Here is a 17,045-nt window from a genome sequence, read left to right on the forward strand (position 1 = left end):
CCGCTGTGAGACACCAATGTGTCCCTGAGCAAGACACTTAACCCCTAGTTGCTCCAGAGGCGTGTGACCTCTGACATATATAGCAATTGTAAGTCGCTTTGGATAAAAGCGTAAGGAAAATGTAAATGTAAAGTATCTTTCTGAGAGCGCTCAGATGTTGCATGTAGTTGAGAAACAAGAGCTCACATGGATGAATGTTTTAGTACAACGTGTCTCTATACCATTGCCTCGGCTTTGACCTTCCTGTCACTTCTCCAGTACAACAGTACAAGTTAAACTAGATAAGAAAAGCAACAGCACATTTCTTCTCAAAAGGCAACAAGACGAACAAACAGATTTAGGTATTTAAAGGGATTGTTCACCCCAAAATTAAAATGCTGTCATCATTTATTCAACCTTGTGTCGTTCTAAGCCTGTATGACCTTTTTTTCTTCTGTGAAACATTAAAGAATATATTTAAGGAGTGTTTTTTCCTTACAGTCAGTGGAGCTCAAAGTTGTTATAGAGTATGGAATCAGATTTGTGCCAAATAAAACGAACGCAACTTTTGCGAAAACTAACAAAAAATATACATTGATAAATGAGAAAAACACTCTGAAAATAAAAACGATAAACTAAATAGCAAAAAAGTAACAGCGTCTTCAAATAAACTGCATTCTTTGTTGATTTCACCTTCAGCTTTACGTTTGCTGAACGCAGTTTTGAATGCGCTGCCAGTGTTTTCGTTTTCGCTTTCCAAGTTTTTGTTTTCGCTTCGCAGATTTACGTTCGCCATTCTGACACAAACCTTTCGTGAGGGCGGGCTTAACAGCAGCTCGCTCTGATTGGCTCGTGAGATTTTGATCGGCGGCTCATTGAACCGGAAGTAGTGTTTTAGTGGCGTGGGCGCGTGTGGGGAGATGTAATAAGAGGATATTGAAGAACATTAATGATAAAACACTGATACAGAGCGTCGTCAACATCCTCCTCGGCAGGACATTCGAGGCAGCCTGAGGTAAGTTTGTTGTAACTAATATAATAAACAGAAAAATCAAGATATACCAAGTGTTATTCCTGTGCAGAATGCAACAGCTGGTCTTTATTTAGATTGGTGTTTGTCACGTATAGGTTTGTTATTTACATGTCTGCAGTGCACTTATGTTTTGTATTTGTATTATGTTATGAAGTTTGATTCAGTCCGTTACCCTGATTGCTCTTTATAACCCAACATTTTGCCACCTTGGAATTGTAATTTTCTGATCATCTTAGAGATATTGAGCTTCAAAGATTATATATACCATACTCCTTTGTAGATATAACCTAAAAATCACATAATGTAAATAAGTTGTCATAAAATACAAATGTGAATAAATAAATTTGGACAAAAATGTGAAACAGAACCTTATAATTCCAAGGTGATGATACCTAATATATTCAAGGATGTCGCGTGTATTTTTTAGCAAAGATCTCAGACTCAGACTGATCATAACATCATAGAGCTGCTTAACCCTTCACTGGCCAAACCAGCACGAGTCAGGGGAAGCGCTCGCGACAGTGTCCACCTGTGGAACAAGTTTTTTTTTACATGATTAAAATAGAAAACTTATTTGAAATTTAAATGTGACAATATCTGTTTTTACTGTAAATGTACCCTTGGTGATCATAAGTGACTGATTACCAAAACATTAAATGTTTCCAACCTTTGACAGGTACTTTAATGTACAGGAAATGGAGAGAGGAAAAAAGTAAAGACACTTTACTTTTAAAAAGCTTTGTTAATACCGTTTGTTCTAATGTTAACCTTATCTGTAAACTTCTGTAAACCAGCAGTTAGTTATAAACTAATTGTACATTTTCAAATGTCTTGAATGATTATTGTACTATATGATGTCATTAAATGTCTTAAATACATATTGTATATTTTGCTGCCCTAGATGGCGATACTCGGGATGAGGAGGCACTCTCTGTCCCACGGGTGATGCAGTGGCGGACTCGTCGAGCACATAGGCACCTGCTTCTGTCAGAGACAAGCCTTTAAAATAACTGTTGAGTTTGATCACACATGCACCCAAACCATTACATTTCCCACTGCACATCTGTCAGATTTTAATGAATTTTAAGAAATCATGAAAACAGCAGTGCAACATGGTGCTTGCTTTTAGTGTGGATTTCAAAACGAACTTGAATGTCTAGACCATATTCTTCCCAAAAGTTTTAATTTCTTTTTTTAAATTCATAGATACTGTTCAACAACACTTGTTAATGATTTTACATGCTTTTGAATGGTTTACAAAGTCTTAAATACTTTTGTTACAGTATTTCACAAAAAACATTATTGTTCAAAATAAATGAATGGCAATTTAAAGTGATTTTCTAGTGAATTATTATACACCAGAAAATAAAAGACGGTAAAATGTCTTGGTCATGTGACTCCTTGGCAAAAGAAGATGTTTAAACACCAACACATTTGTGCTTTTTTCAGTTTCTTATAAACAATCTAAACGGCTAAAGTCTAATATCACTGTAATCAGCACAAACTGGGCTGTAATAATATTTGTGCTGCAAAAAATGTTATGCGTGGTTAGAGAAAAACTAAAAATGTTAAATCACTTGAATAAGGCCATAAAACACATACAGAACATTGGTTCCCGGGACTTTTGAGAACTGGAGCTTGTAGCCTAGAATATTTATTTGTAAATTATGTGAAAATCATCTTGTTTACTCACCCACAGAAAACAATATATTGATTAAAAATTTCTAAGACACTTTTTGTTGGTAAAAGTCACATGCGAGAGGACATGAACTATCATTGTGATTTACACCTGAGAAGACAAAGGCCTGCATAATGAGCTGCATAATGAGCCATTCAGTCAGCTGTGTGTCTGAGAGGGAGGAGTTACAAGAAATAATGTGAGGACAAAAAAATAAATGTATATATTTTTTGTTTATTATTTAGACTATTTAACTATCACACAAAATAACATTAGAAGTTAGCAAAAACACAGAAGACACAATAAAGATGAAATAAGTCCTTGAGAACACATTCTGATCATGTGGGACCAATGTACACATTAATATTAAGTAAATTCAAAGGACTTTGTCAACTAACAAAACTAGTAAAGCTGATTAAAACACACCTCAGCTCAACAATGAACCAAGATAAAGGCTGTCAGTAGCTGGCACTAATTTCAGTTGAACGGAACATACAAAGGTCTTTGGATATGGAGGACATAGAGACAGCATTTAAGGTGGCTAAGGCTCATGAGCACCATTTTTAAAGTGACAGTCCGTTACTGTAAATATGAAGATTGTACTGTATCTTCAAGATTTTATGGTACAGTATTGTATATTCTGCCATAAAGATGAAGACTGATATTTTGTTAAAGAATAAGCACTTTGTTTTAATAAATAAAGAATTTCTGTTCTATTACCGTTACGTATGACAGAGACAGGATGTAAACGCAAGGCGTATTTATTGACAAACAGCACAAGAGTCAGATATTTGAGAAAGATCACAGGAAACACAGGCGGGCGGACACAAGGCTGATGGAATGGTGACACAGGGACTTCGGTGGACAACAGGTGGTGGTGCTCAGTCCAGTGATGATCCCTTGAATCCTGGTGAGTAAGTAATCCTCATGACGGTGCTTGGTAATCCAGTGCTGAGTGACGATCCAGGAACGAACGACGAAAACAGGAAGACTAGGCAGGAACTAAGGACACAGGAACAGGTACGGGAGCACACCAGGGAGAAACAACGATCTGACAACATGAAACACAAGTTACTGAACTTATATAGGGAACAAACAATTGAAACCAGCTGGCGCTGCTGATCATCGCTGATCAGTGACCACGCCCACAGACACTGATATCCGTGTCCCCTCCTTCTTGAGTCCAGAATACGACTAACCAAATAAGTAGGTTCCCCATCTACGAGACGCGGCGGGGGAGGAACAGGGATAGGCGGATTAATGGGTGCCCAAAACACGGGTTTGATATTTGATACATGGAAGGCGGGGTGAATTCTCCTGTACGTAGGAGGAAGTTTGAGGCGGACTGTCACCGGACTAATGATCTTGGTGACAGGAAACGGGCCAATAAATTTTGGGGCAAGCTTATTAGAGATGGAGCGGAGAGGAATGTTCTTGGTAGAAAGCCACACTTTTTGACCGACGACGTATACGGGAGGCTTTGACCGGTGGCGATCGGCCTTGGCCTTGGTGCGCGCCACCACTTGGAGAAGAGTCTCACGGGCTCTAGTCCAAATGAGGTGACACCTCTGGACGAAGGCGTGAGCGGAGGGGACCGCGACTTCGGATTCCGTACTGGCAAAAACTGGTGGCTTGTAACCTAAACTACACTCAAACAGAGTAAGACCCGTAGCTGACACTGGTAACGAGTTGTGGGCGTACTCCACCATAGAAAGTTGTTGGCACCAAGAGGAAGGATTCTTGGAAACCAAACATCGCAATACTCTCTCCAGATCTTGGTTGGCTCTCTCTGATTGACCATTGCTTTGGGGATGAAACCCTGAAGAGAGACTAACCGTCGCCCCCAATAATCTACAAAACTCTTGCCAAAATTTGGACACAAATTAGGGAACCCTATCGGAGACCACGTCCATCGGGAGGCCATGTAAACGAAAAACGTGATCTATGACAGCAACCGCTGTCTCCTTCACTGAAGGTAATTTGGGCAAGGCGAAAAAATGAGCCGCCTTCGAGAACCGGTCCACGACCGTCAAAACGACAGTCTTGCCCTGGGAGGGCGGGAGGGCAATAACAAAATCTAGCGCAATGTGGGACCAGGGTCTCGAAGGGACTGACAGCGGTTGTAGTAACCCATCAGGGGGTCAGTTGGACGTCTTACCAGTAGCACAAACTGAGCAAGCCAAAACAAAACTACGGATATCACGAGCCATTAACGGCCACCAGAATCGTTGCTTAACCAAAAAACTGGTACGATTAACTCCTGGATGACAAGCTATACTGGAGCAATAACCCCACTGAATGACTTCAGACCGATACTCCTCAGGCACAAATAACCGGTTCGGTGGGCAATCGGGCGGAGGCGTTACCCCTTCTAAGGCCTTCATGACCTTCGATTCGACCTCCCATCTGAGAGTGGAGACCACTAATGTCTCAGGTAAAATACACTCGGGAGTGGACGGGCGTTCCGAATGATCAAAAATACGAGATAAAGAATCGGGTTTGATGTTTTTGGAACCCGGGCGGTACGAAAGAGAAAAGTCAAAACGGCCGAAAAAAAGTGCCCACCAAGCCTGCCTAGAGTTGAGTCTTTTAGCAGTTCTAATGTATTCTAGGTTCTTGTGATCGGTCCAAACGATAAAAGGTACCCCTGACCCTTCTAACCAGTGCCGCCATTCCTCCAGTGCTAACTTGACTGCCAACAACTCTCTGTTACCAATTTCATAATTACGTTCGGCAGGTGATAAACGATGAGAAAAAAACGCCCAAGGGTGAACCTTATCATCTGTGGCAGAACGTTGGGAAAGAACTGCTCCTACCCCCACCTCTGACGCGTCGACCTCCACCACGAACTGACGTGATGGATCAGGGGCAACGAGGATGGGAGCCGAAACGAAGCGGCTCTTAAGTTTGGCAAATACAGCCTCCGCTGTATCGGACCACCTGAACGTCGTTCTGGGGGAGGTCAAGGCAGTCAGAGGAGCGACTAGTGTGCTGAAGTTACGAATAAAACGTCGATAAAAATTGGCGAATCCCAGAAACCTCTGTAGGGCCTTACGGGAATCTGGACTTGGCCAATCTATTACAGCCTTAACCTTGTCAGGATCCATACGCACTCCCTCAGACGAGACGATGTACCCTAAAAAGGGGACGGACTGTGCATGAAAAACGAATTTCTCCGCCTTGACAAAAAGCCCATTCTCTAGCAACCTCTGAAGCACTCGTCTGATGTGCTGAACGTGTTCCTGGAGAGAAGAGGAAAAGATCAATATGTCATCCAGGTAAACATATATGAATTGATCAACCATATCTCTCAGCACGTCATTGACGAGTGCTTGGAAGATCGCGGGCGAGTTGGATAGCCCGAAAGGCATAACCAAGTATTCAAAGTGCCCTCTGGGGGTATTAAATGCGGTCTTCCATTCATCTCCCTACCTTATGCGAACCAAATGATAAGCGTTACGTAAATCCAATTTTGTGAAGATGGATGCTCCCTGCAATCGTTCGAAAGCTGAAGACATCAAAGGCAAAGGATAAGTATTCTTTACCGTGATGTTGTTCAACCCTCGATAATCAATGCATGGTCGCAGAGACCCATCCTTCTTCCCCACAAAAAAGAACCCCACCCCCGCTGGAGATGAGGAAGGTCTAATGAATTTGGATGCTAGAGAATCAGAAATATATTTCTCCATAGCCTCCCTCTCTGGAACACAAAGTGAATATAACTTGCCTTTAGGCGGAGACTCACCTGGTACTAAGTCTATGGCACAGTCATAGGGACGATGTGGAGGGAGAGAAGCAGCACGAGACTTACTGAACACTTCTCTCAGGTCCTGGTACTCTTCGGGCACGTTAGATAAATTCACCGCCTCCTCCTGGAAAACAGACACAGGTACAGGCGAACACGCAGACACTAGACATGACTCATGACACTTATTCCTCCATATAGAGATAGAATTGTGCCCCTAATCGACTCTGCGATTGTGTTGTGTGAACCAAGGATGACCAAGTACGATGGGTGCCAGAGGTGAGTTCATGAGGAGGAATGTTATAGTCTCGGTGTGGTTGCCAGACGTGATGAGGGTAATGGGTTCTGTGGCGTGTGAAATGCTGGGAAGCTGTTGTCCATTAAGAGCATTGACGGATATCTTGTACGTGAGGGTGGTGTAGGAATGTGAAGATGGTGAGCCAGTTCTAAATCCATAAAGTTACCCTCTGCCCCCGAATCCAGTAAGGCCTGGGTGTCGTGTGTGTGGGTTGCCCACCTTAGTCTTACCGGAAGGAGAGTAGATGATGATGGTGAGGATGAGGTCTTCTCGGTGGAGATCCCACCCGATAGTATCCTCATAGTTACTACCGGGCTTGATCCTTTTAACGGGCATCAGTGGATGAAGTGGCCCGCCCTCCCACAGTAAAGGCACAGTACTTGGGATCTCCGCCGTTCCTTCTCCTCCCGGGAAAGCCGAGCTCTACCCACCTGCATGGGTTTCGGATCGTAAGAGGGACTGAACGTATCCAGGAATTACGAACGTCTGGTCTCCATGCCGCGAACTGGATGGTCTTGTTGGAAACGGCCCATTCTGCTCAGCCGAGCATCTACTCGAAGTGCTAATTCGATAAGTCCATTGAGACTAGTGGGAAGGTCCAGCATGTAAATTTCCCTCTGAATACGGTCAGCCAACCCATGCAGGAATCTGTCCCACTGCTTCTCCTCGTTCCATCGGCACTCTGCAGCCAGGGTGCGGAACTGGATGGAATATTCCGACACCGAACCGTGACCTTGGTGAAGATCGGCGAGTAGTCTGGCCGCCTCCCTACCCGCCACCACCCGATCGAAAACCCTCCTCATCTCTTCGGAGAGTGCCTGGAACGAGGCGCAGCATGGGTCTTGATTCTCCCACACCGCCGTTCCCAAGAGAGCCGCCCTGCCAGAAAGTAGTGTCAGCTCTTGATTGAACGATTGAGGCTGTAATGCAAAGTGCATAGAACATCGGGTCAGAAAAGCTCTGCAAAACTCTGGTTCACCTGAATAACCTTCGGGTGTCGGCAGTCTCGGTTCTTGCCGCAGCTGCGGCTCTGGAAGAGGGGGTGGAGTCGGCGGTGTGGGTGGCGCAGTGGAGACTCGTAGCTGTTGTATCTGCTGGGTGAGCTCGGACACCTGCGTCACAAGCGCTTGGACCGCCCTTCCTGTGAGTGAGATGTTCTCCTCCTGGGTGTCCATTCTAGCGATGCTTCGAGCCGCAAACTCGTCCCACGTGGAAGCGCCTGCTACATCCATAATGGTCAGATTGTTCTGTTACGTATGACAGAGACAGGATGTAAACGCAAGGCGTATTTATTGACAGCACAAGAGTCAGATATATGAGAAAGATCACAGGAAACACAGGCGGGCGGACACAAGGCTGATGGAATGGTGACGCAGGGACTTCGGTGGACAACAGGTGGTGGTGCTCGGTCCAGTGATGATCCCTTGAATCCCGGTGAGTAAGTAATCCTCGTGACGGTGATTGGTAATCCAGTGCTGAGTGACGATCCAGGAACGAACGACGAAAACAGGAAGACTAGGCAGGAACTAAGGACACAGGAACAGGTACGGGAGCACACCGGGGAGAAACAACAATCTGACAACATGAAACACAAGTTACTGAACTTATATAGGGAACAAACAATTGAAACCAGCTGGCGCTGCTGATCATCACTGATCAGTGACCACGCCCACAGACACACACACAACAGCACGCTAGACGAGAGAGAGAGAGTGAATTCATGAACCGTGACAATTACATGTGTTTGAACTACATTTTGTATTTTGTATAAATGTATATCTAGGTAATGAAGATATATTAACAAAATAATATTTTAGAAGGGCTTCTGCCCCCAATCCCCCACAAATTGCACCCTGGAGCCCACTGACTTTTATTTTATAAATAATAATTTTGTCGACTTCCACTGAAGAAAGAAAGTAATACACTTTAAAAATGATTGGCATTGATTACAGAGGATGTTGACCATAGATATATTGAGTGAGGATAATCTTGTGCTTTTACTCATGGGTGCACATGCAACACACACACACACACTATTAAAGAATCAATGAAAGTCTGTCTCAGGCAATTAGTGAGCTCTCTCGCTACATCTGCATTCCTGTTTCTACACATTTTCACATCACTTCCCCCATTTTCTATCTTCATCTGTTTCTCCATGCATCTTCTTTCTAATTTCCACCTCTTGGTTTGGCGGATCAGTGTTTCATTTCACACTACTGCAAAAAAAAAAAAAAAATTAAAATTAAAAAGATTCTCAAGATGTCTCTTTTTAAATGTCCTCAATTGGTGACTGGTAAGTTAAACAGGTAACCCATATCCCATGAAGGAATTACAAACTAGCAGAAAATGTGCATTATTTTTTGTGCTTCGTGTGACAGGAATGAAGATGTCATAAAGGCTTTGAATTTTGAAAGCTGTGTTATTTGCTGTGAAAGTGCCAGTTTGGTTTAATGTCACAAAAAACATAATGCCTACATCAATTGAACAGAATGCTGCTATTATTATTATTCATTCAAAATTTCTCAAATTGATGCACTTGGCTGTGGCCTCAGGGCAAGATAAACAATGAATATTAGTTTTCAGAATAAAAAAAATGTATGTCAATCATCAGCATTTTATGCTTCAGGTTGTTTCGCATGCAAATGTGATAAACCTTTAGTCTTTCAGTGTGTGTTGTGTCTAACAGATATTTTCTCATCTAAAAGCGCACAAATACACAGTCTAATAGTTATTTGATTAGCCTGTCAGATTCACCTTCAGTGTAAACTGATCCACAATCATCAACATAGGAATTGGTTTTAAGTGCTTTGTTGTATAACTATTATCTAAATGAATTAACAAAAAGCTTAACCTTTTTGTTTAATTTGGTAACACCTTATTTTAAGGTGTCCTTGTTACACATGTAATTTGTAGGCCTACTTACTTTTATAATAACAATTAATTATGCATAATTATTTACAAGTAACCCTAAGCCAAACCCTAACCATATAGTAAGTACATGTATTTAATAATTACTTAGTCACTAAGTCAGTGGCTACCGGAAACTATTCAAAACTACTCATTATTTATAACATCATATTTTGTGTTGAGCAGAAGAAAGAACATCGGACAGATTTTGAACAACTTGATGGTTTTTGAACAATCTTTCCATTTTTAGATGAACAATCCATTTAAACTCAGAAATAAAAAAAATCTCAAAGCTTTCTCACAGACCGCCAATATAGATCCTACAGGCAGGACAATATTAGGGTTTTTAATGGACAAGATATGAATTGTCATATGGAGGTGATCATGCTTTATGTAACGAAAAATGTTATTTCATTGCATGAAACATGCATACAGCAGTGGAAAGATCAATGGCAGCCTTTTAAATTCTTATTACTCAAAATCCCCTGGAGTTCACAAGACTTATCTGTCAGACAAAGGCATACATGCTTCTAAGCACATGTTGAAAATGAAGGGATTGTCGTACTACAGTCAGGATAAGCCAAATGATCAACGTGTACCTTTCTTAAATTGTCAACCTCTTCTTAGACAGAGATCTTGATAAGTGCCCATGATCTAATGATGAAACGTGATCAATTTTTTCTTGTATTATGGAGGCAAGTCACTCTGTTTTTGAGCCTGATGAATCGGTGAATATAGAGAATCAAGGAATGGATAAGTGTATCATTGATGTTCAGATCTCACTCAACCCTCAGTTCCCTGAATTTCATGTTGAGATGCGGATCATATACTGCATTCGACCTGTGATGAAAAATTGAACTCTGAATTTAACACCCTCATGAATCCGATCCAAGGCACCCTCTATGACTGCTAAGTGTTCATCTGCTGTTTTTGTCATCATTCCGGTAAAAATGGCTTTTTAAACCCAAGATTAAACATCTGAGAAATAAATGATCACATACATTTTTTTTTTTTGCACATATTTCATATAAATCTGAAGAAACATCAACCATGACTAAAGTGATCAAATGAAGGAACATATAACATATATACAAAAAGCATACGCGAACTAGCTTATGATGCAACTGACTGGGTTTAAGTCCAGCTTTTGCCGAGGTTGCTCTTCTCACTTTTTCTATCACACATCACATTAGAATTTATTTTCAATAAAAATTAATCAAATTTACTAAAAGTGGAAGAAAAGTGCCTAACAAGTGTTAAATAATGATAAAAGTATTTATAATTTTAATAAATATAATCATTTACAATCTGTTATTGCATCCAATTAAAGGGTTAGTTCACCCAAAAATGAAAATTATGTCATTAATGACTCACCCTCATGTAGTTCCAAACCCGGAAGACCTCTGTTCATCAGTTTTAGATTTAGTCAGAGAGCCTTCTGTCCCTCCATTGAAAATGTATGTATACGGTATACTGTCCATGTACAGAAAGGTAATAAAAACAGAGGGTCAGTTAGAATTTGTTGAAACATCGAAAATACATTTTGGTAAAAAAAAAAAAAAAAAACTACGACTTTAATCAGCAATGTCTTCTCTTCCGGATCTGTTGTCAATCTGCGTTTACAAGTCATTGCAGTAGTGATGGGAAGTTCGGTTCTTTTCTGCGAACAGGTTCTTTCGGCCAGTTCGATTCAATAAACCGGTTGAAAAAAAACGGTTCTTAGGTTCTTTTGCGCTCGACGTAATGACGTCATTGGCGATGATTGCCCTTCATTCAATACTTTGGTTAACCTGCGCTCAAAACATGAGGCTTGTTTGAGATGCGCCTTCTGTCGCCTGAAATGTGGGTGAGAGTAGGCGGCTGCAGTAAGGGGAGGGGTCAAAAAAGACCTTTGAAGTCGGACACTTCCTGAATCTCACTGTTTTGTCGCCTGCAAATGTCGGCTTTGGAGGAGATCCCGTCCGCGTTTTTATCGCAGACGAAGTGGATGTAATCGAAATACCACTGTTTTGTCATCATGTGCATCAATTCCTTTGTTCTGCTGAACACAAAGGAGGAAATTTAGAAGAATGTTTGCAAACAAGCACCTTTCTGCCACCATTTTACATCCATAGTATTTTTCCATACTATGCAAGTCAAAGCTGTTTTGTAGCAAACATTCTTCAGAATTTCTTCCCTGGATTTAAGCCAGACCCTGACACTTCTCAGATGAAAGGTAAGGGCGTCACTCATCCATAGGGGCGCCAGAATGAGTGAACGAGTGAATTTATTTTTTTTTTTTTTACATATTTTTTTTTATAATAGGCTACTATTTAAAAACCATTAATTCGAAATACTACCAAATAAAGCAAAAAAAAAAAAAAAAGGTCCGGCTCTTCAATCTTCCCCCGCCCATCGAGTGCTTGAAGTGCGTCAGAAACAGAGCGCGCGCGATCAGTTGTTGGTAATTTGTTGTGTAGCCGTGCCCGACACCGCATCCAATGTAGACAGCACTGCTTTTGTTAACACACAGCTCGTAGAAACGGGCCTGGCAGCTCGCGCCAGTTCTAGACACGGTGAAAGTTTCCTGATTGTGACGGAAGGCCGAATTTACATGACACATTATAAATGAGCATAGTCTGCGATAGATACAGTGCCAAAAAGAAGAGAAGAGGATAAAGACAGAGGTAAAGAGATGTAGTGAATGAACAATTTATTGCATAGGAGTAAGATAGTATAATTTCATGGCAGTTATTTTTACCTTAAACTTAATGTTAGCAGTTGTTTTGAGTTCTGAGTCCCCAGACTGTGATTTTGTACAATCATGTCAGTTTTAAGACGCATTTTTTATTATCGCTTTTTTATTAATGTTTTACTCTACAGTTGTGCAGTTTTGGGGGGATACAGTACAGGCCAAAAGTTTGGAAACATTACTATTTTTAATGTTTTTGAAAGAAGTTTCTTCTGCTCATCAAGCTTGCATTTATTTGATCAAAAATACAGAAAAAAATGTAATATTGTGATATATTATTATAATTTAAAATAATTTGTTTTCAATTTATTATACTTTAAATTATCATTTATTTCTGTGATGCAAAGCTGAATTTTCAGCATCATTACTCCATTCTTCAGTGTCACATGTGACATCCGGTCTATCACATGATCCTTTAGAAATCATTCTAATATTCTGATTTATTATGAGTGTTGGAAACAGTTCTGCTGTAATGTGTGTGTGTGTGTATATATATATATATATATATATATATATATATATATATATATATATATGCTAAATCATGATCACAATGACAGGGTGAAATGGGCTGTGATGCATGGGGCGCCAGGTAAAATCTTGCCTAGGGCAGCAAATTGGTCAGGGCCGGCCCTGTGTGTGCATGTATATTTTAAAAGAATTGATTTATTAAACATACAATAGAATAAAGTGAAAATTACAACAAGGAAGAATTCTAATTAAGAAAAAAATTTAAATAAAATGAACACATGTCCTAAATATTAACTTGACTTGGCATGTTTTGTTTTTGTTTAGTTCACATGTAAATATAAATAAATAAATGGGTAATCTAATTCTTAGAATAAGAGAAAATGTATCAGTTGACATTCTCAGCCAATGAGCATGAAGCTGTGTCGTCAGTCAGTCGTTTCCCATCATGTGGAGAGCAACTGCGCTCGACTGCTCAATCCGACACAGCCGCCTCGCCGTCGCGAGAGTTTTTTGGCACATGTCAGCATGACATCAGAGCAAGACGGACGTAACTCGGACACTTTTCTGACCATCATGCATCTCGCGGTGATCACCGGTGATTGGTTCTGCGCAGATTTTGCTCATCTCCAACAAGCCTACTAGCACAGAATCAGTTCAGAAGCAATCACCAAAAGAACCAGTTCGATTCAGACGCACGGTGTGTCAGCCTGCTTCATGCTGAATCACGCATGAGCAGTATCATCAGCTCCTTGGTTCTCAACTCGGATGCGTCCGATGGAAACGATTCTTGGTTCAGTGTACAGGTGATCCGAAAACCGATGCAACCGGTTCTTGACTCGAGAACGAGTCAATCTTTCGTTCGTTATCTGGCTCGGCTCGGTGTTCATCTTCAGTTCTCTCTTCACAGCAGTTCAGTAGACTTGTAGTCAAGACCGACTAAACCGAGACCAAGACACTACCAAGACCAGAGGGTATCGAGACCAAGACAAGACCAAGACCAAGACCAAGACAGACCAAGTCAAGACCAAGACCAAGTTGAGACCAAGACCGAGACCAAGTCGAGACCGGAGGAAAAAAAACAGACTAGTGTTGAAGCTAAGCAATAACTTGTATGAATTCAAGAACAGCAGCATACTAGGGTTCAGCCGCAGTTTACATATTAGACGGTATTACTTCAACTACACAGGCAGAACAATACAGAGACAGACCATGACATGTGACTGTGAGCTCTGTAAATAATTTGCAGACTGGGTGAGATCAACTATGTGTAGCAATTGCATGACGGCTGTTACTGCACTATTAGAGGATTGAGACTCCCTTAACTTTTGTGTACCGTTGAGGACTGACATGACTGGTACTGACTGGTTCATCTGACAAAACATCAAACACCTCCAACACCATCTTGCTCCTCCAACAACTGTCTAAAGAATGAGAAATATGTAACCAATTGAAATTATACTTAATGTGTAGATGAAATCGTAACATCAAATTAAAGATACACAATTATAAACTTGGATTAGGCCTAATGTTTCGTCAACAAAATGGAGATATGCAGATGATATTTAAAAGACCATTTATTTAACATCATCTTAAATACAATACTGTAATCAAACACACACACACACACAGATATCAAAGACACAAATTCATCTAAACAAATGCAAAATACAAATACGAAATATTAATACATCAAAAACTGTACATCAAATTGTACATTAATAAGAATAAGAGCTTATAAGATTCTGATATCTTGATGTCTGCAGTGGCATGTTATTATAACACACTGTCAATGAAATCAAACATGTTGTTCAGTGGTGCAAGAACCATAGAACACAGATACCATAGACAAAGAACAGATTGATAAACTAATACATCAAAAACTAGAATGAAAGGCATACTATATCATGTGCGCAGAACCAGTGTGGATATTAAAATTAGAACCAGAGTGGATTAGCTGAAAAGAACATATTATTCTATGGTTAGGGAACCAGTGTGAATTTTATTGAGGGGATCTGAGTCCATTCACTGGAAAGATTCCAGGTCTAAAGGAAGCAAGATAGATCTAAATCCTCATTAAGATCTTGAGGGTCCAGTGTGTCCACTGTATGGATCCAGAGAGTAGGGCTATGGGATGGCTAATTGAAGACACCCGCCCTCACGCACCTGTGTGTGCTTTAAAGCAGTTCTCCTTTAAGAGCAGGATCCGACAGTTTTGTCGCTATGGTTACACACACACACACACTGTTGGCGGTGCACTCAAAGTCATCTGTCAGTTGTGCAGTTACCCAAAATCTCCTGAATGAAGTTAAAACCCATCATGTCACTGATATGTGTTTTTTAAATCAAGTGATCAAAGTGCTCGTTGCCTATGCGATCATTGGCGCGGATAAAGTTTTCTCGTGTGGCTCGCGGCCTCGCGCACACACCGCACAGTCGTCACTCGAACGCACCCTTCTATTATGACCGAATGTCATTCATTTCCTTTGGAGATTCGCAGACCGCATGCGAATGGCTCCTAATCGGGTCTGACCGAGTGTGGTGCGAAAAAAATAGTGTCCATTGGTCATCCGGAATGCTTTAAAAAATTGAACTCTTGCGAAAGGCTATGGACTGTTCCTATCCGACAACGCACCCTTCAATCCGTTGCGGATACTCTCTGTTCTGGTGAAATCATGAAACAATGCACACAAACGTGTCTCTGGTTGATATACAACCACTGATGAACATAATCGGTTTTGATGAGGGAAAAAAAAAAAACTATACGCGTGCGGATTAGAAACTAGAACCTCTGACACGATTGGCGAAAGTTCTACCACTGGACCATTAAGAATCTGATATTGCCCCTCCGTATATTAACCAGGCCCACGTATTAATGACGTTCTGTATCCGCCACTGACATAAACATACATGTCCCTAAATAACTTACCACACAAGAACACATGATAAAAAACAACAATAATTCAGCAGATAAATTATCTGTTTGGTCATGGGAGGTTGGAAAGGTTTTACCTCAAAGAGTTTGAAATGGGTAACGTTAGACAGCTTACCTTTCCCTGTGTTTACGCTCCAGGTGTCTGGTGAAGGTTGAGGTGGTCCCGGCTGTCTCTGTCAAGCAGACTTTGCAGAATCTACATTTCGCCGAATGCTTCTTTTTATTTGACGATGCGCAGAAGAACTCATTGTGTTCTACGAAAGCAAATTTTATGACCAAGGAATTCGCTGACATACTACTGACTGACTATAGATGCTGGATCTGTGCTCTTTACGCTACACTCACTGAGGCATAATGTTATGGATGGATGAGCGCCAACGGCTGCGTCACAAAAAAATACATGCATGTGATTGGCTGCATTTGAAGGGCGCGAAATAAATAATAATGTTACATTATCGAACGTTGTGTAGTCGTGGATATTGTTGTGTATTGCTAAATCCCGCGACCACTATGTCGGTCTGAGACAACGAGACCTAGACAAGACCGAGAGGTCCGAGACCAAGACAAGACCAAGACCAAAGACCGTCGAGGCCGTGACAAGACCGAGACCACGTAAAAGTGGTCTCGAGACCGGTCTCGAGACATACATCACTACAGTTCAGTCAGTGTACTGTTTGAGTAAATGAATTACTCGGGGATATTGTTTTATTTTGACTCAGAGGGAGTGTCAGCCATGTTAAAAGAGTTAACAACTTAAGTCATTTGTGGATTAATGCATATTGAAGACGCGAACCGTTTCAAACTATTCAGTTCGATTTGGTGAACTGGTTCAACCGGATCACTAAGAAGAACCGGTTAAATCGAATGATTTGTTCGCGAACCAGATATCACTACACTGCAGTGTTGTGAACGCGCTCACAACAGACCCGGAAGAGAAGACAATGCTGAATAAAGTCGTAATTTTTGTTATTTTTGGACCAAAACGTATTTTCGATGCTTCAACAAATTCTAACTGACCCTCTGATGTCACATGAACTACTTTGAAGATGTTTTTATTACCTTTCTGGACATGGACAGTATACCGTATACATACATTTTCAATGGAGGGACAGCCGCCTTCACAACTGGCAATTGAAATCAGCTCCGATACGGCTACGAAATGACCGAAAGTCATTCATTTCCTTTGGAGATTCGCAGACCGCATGCGAATGGCTCCTAATCGGGTCTGACCGAGTGTGGTGCGAAAAAAATAGTGTCCATTGGTCATCCGG

The sequence above is a fragment of the Carassius carassius genome, chromosome 4 (assembly GCF_963082965.1).
Source record: "Carassius carassius chromosome 4, fCarCar2.1, whole genome shotgun sequence".
Lineage (NCBI taxonomy): Eukaryota > Metazoa > Chordata > Actinopteri > Cypriniformes > Cyprinidae > Carassius > Carassius carassius.